The sequence below is a fragment of the Choristoneura fumiferana genome, chromosome Z (assembly GCF_025370935.1).
Source record: "Choristoneura fumiferana chromosome Z, NRCan_CFum_1, whole genome shotgun sequence".
Taxonomy (NCBI): domain Eukaryota; kingdom Metazoa; phylum Arthropoda; class Insecta; order Lepidoptera; family Tortricidae; genus Choristoneura; species Choristoneura fumiferana.
In genome coordinates, this window is record NC_133472.1 from 13,773,751 (window position 1) to 13,777,362 (window position 3,612).

A 3,612-nucleotide genomic window follows, 5' to 3' on the forward strand; every position below is an offset into this window, starting at 1 on the left:
CGCAACAAGTAACCATTTTTTTTTTCAACGGATTACCCTATCCGATCTCGGTATCGGACGCTGATACGATATCGGGGCAAGTAAAATGTATGAAATATGATCCGATATCGGATCGGATAATCTGAAAACGCTCTAATCAGGAACTATATAGTTGTGCAATAGTGTCAGGATTGACTTCTTAGGAGCCGGGCAATATAGTAGGATAACTGATTAACTCGTTTAGGGGCATACATGTCCAAATGTCAGAAAGTCCAGGTGTCACATTGTCCATGGCCAAAAAGTCCGAAGGATGAAACGTCCTAGTGTCTAAAAGTCCTAGCGTCAAAAAGTCCATGGTCAAAAAGTCCGAAGGATTAAACGTACTAGTGTCTAAAAGTCCTAGCGTCAAAAAGTCCATGGTCAAAAAGTCCGAAGGATGAAACATCCTAGTGTCTGAAAGTCCTAGCGTCAAAAAGTCCATACTCAAAAAGTCCGAAGGATTAAACGTCCTAGTTCTGAAGGCCTGAATCCCATAATGTCTCATTGTATAAAAATATGACTAACACAACTAAATGATAAATATAACTGAAATAGATTAGACAGCTAGATTGCTCATCTGCATTATTTCCAGTCTGTTATCTAACACCCTGAGACCCATTCTCAGTAAGATCCAGATGCATCTATGATGCTTCGTACATGTCATGTCGAGTCGACAGGAATTGACCAGCTGATCCAGTCATGCAGATGGACTGGGGCCTCATTCTACATTGTCTCTTTCCATATTGTTATCGTATTGTCTACGTGGTGGCAGCTCTTATTGACTTGACAGTAAAGGCGATCGAGTCGAAAACAATTCGATTGCAATAGATGTAAACAAAACCAAATTAGAATGAGTAAGACCCCTGGACTCTCGGACATATGGACTATCCGACATTAGGGCATTATAACCTTTGAACTTTTTGACAATGGACAATGTGACACCTGGACTCTCAGACATATGGACTATCCGACATTAAGGCATTATAACCTTCGAACTTTTTGACAATGGACAATGTGACACCTGGACTCTCGGACATATGGACTATCCGACATTAAGGCATTATAACCTTCGGACTTTTTGACCATGGACAATGTGACACCTGGACTTTCTGACATTTGGACATGTATGCCCCTAAACGTGTCTTATAGTTTCAGACTTTCCCATAGTGACCGATCTAAATGAGTCAGCCTGTATAGTCAAGCAAAATATTTTCGCTTGATTTCTCTTGATTTGAACAACTGAAATGGAACTAAGTAAGTAACTACAAGATTACAAATATTCAAGGCATGATCGGCTCTTTTGTATGTTGACAAATTAAGTGTATCTATTTTATTTTTAACCAATTATTTACTTGGATACACATGGCTACGTCTATTGGCAGTATGGTATGCGTCAGGTTTCCGCACAATCTGTGCTAACGAGCGAGCACGATCGCGTACAAATAGTTATTGCCCGTGTTAGCAATAAAACTTCACACGATTAACAATACTTACCTAGTTTACGGAAATCATCTGATAATAATAATTTAATGCGCATGTCAACATTTATTTATACATATAAAATTATGTTTTAATTACCAATGCTACTTAATAGAACTGTTGTTTTGTAAAGAGCATTATTAATTATTATTTTTATATATATATAAAATAAAATAGAAGTTATTCAGTGATGATTTAAATAGACGCTGCATTATCGTTAGGTATAATTATTTATTATTTAATGGTATTGCCATCGTAGGTATGACTGTGCTTCTTTGTGAACTGATAATAACCTAGTTTTCTTTGTTATAGTTATAATAACCGTCCGTCTTAGAGCGTGCCGAGGGCCGTTTAAATTAATTTGACTGACTTTCGGGGCAACGTCCCATGTTCTCTTATAGGACAGATGGTATACAGTATTTATAAATTATTACCATTATACCATACGTTTCTAATTCTAATCTCTAATATGATACAATTTCTATCAAGTATCACGCTTTGCGTAGGTACCCGGCAGTTAGCTGTGCTAACACGGCATGTCACTGGCCTGCCTGTAGCGTGCAGAGGCCGATGCGCGCGCGCTGCTCACGCTGACGCCAGCCTAGCATGCTCCGCCGGTAGCAGCTCGAAGTGACGCGCCAGCCGTAGCCGTAACCACCTACTACGTATAAGCTGAGCTAACAAGGCGCGGCAGCGGCACTGACCTGCCTGTAGCAGGCGCGCGCGAGGCCGATGCGGGCGCGCTGGCCGCCGCTCAGACTGATGCCGCGCTCGCCCACCAGCGTCGCGTCCCCCGCCGGCAGCAGCTCGAAGTCGCGCACTAGCGCGCACGCCGCCCACTACCTACAATCACCACAACTACACTTAACATGTATGACTTAGACAGATAAGCCACTCTAATGACTGATGGGCCACTGCACTGTCTGAAACCTGACATCTCTTTCTGCAAAAGCAAATCAAATCGTGTCTAAAGCTAATGAAAAAATATGTAACGCAGCATTGCGAACTTACTTTTTTTGTAGCGCACGCGGTCGTAGGGCAAGCCGAAGAGTATGTTGTGGCGAACGGTGGCTACGAACAGCCAGGGCTCCTGGCTGGCGTACGACACGCGCGCGCCGCCCAGCGACACAGAGCCGCGCGACGCCGGCAGCTCGCCCAGGATCACCTGCAGCAGCGACGACTGCCCCACAACACAAGCCGTTAACGGTATTACTACCAACTCAAAATTGTCTACGAGTTCACTCACAATACTTGAAGAGATTATTTATATGCCTAGGTAAATAAAATACGGTACTATACGACCCAGATAGTCATACGGATTAGATAGAAGTCATAGGAACGACGCGTTCCAACAAATACCAAATGCAAATCTACGCAAAAGTCAGCATCGTCCATTATTATATCTGATCATGCTAAGCGCACGGTCAGGGAATATTCATATTAAGTTTTTATCGAGTATTTCCTCGTTTGCTCTTTGAGACCTAGTTAGGTATCTAAGTAGCTGTCTTAGTTTGTATCCAATTGCATTCAAAAACAACCATTTAGCTAATAACGGGCGGGGACGATTGGTTTGGAGACCCTTATATGCATCCTGACAGTAAAGTCTCAAAACATATTTTCGAGTAGGTACTTAGTAATAGTAAGTAGGTATGTCCCCGAAATATTTATGCAGGGCGTTCTTCTTTCCATTCTGAGAACTAACTAAAAATAGAAGTGAGTAAATCCACCATCGACGCGCGACCGCAATTAGTGTGTGACTTGCACTTGCGTGATTTCAAACATGATTTATATTTTACAAAAACCTACTCAAAAAGAGCAGTCATTGCAGACTTATCTATAAACGTGACAAAGCTACAAGTTTTCAAAATACCAAAAAATGGGCAATTTATGAAATTTAAACACTAATAAAAATATATACGCTAAAATATAGGCGTATTTCGAATCGCTTAAAACAAACATAACATGCGTATACAAATCAAGTATACTTTAGAGAGGTATAGCTTTTTCAATTTATATGGACACCGACATTAACCGTAGTAGGTAACTGCATCTGCATAGTGCTTTCTACGTTCGCTGCGCTTATGATAAGGTACATTAATTAAATGACAAGTCACA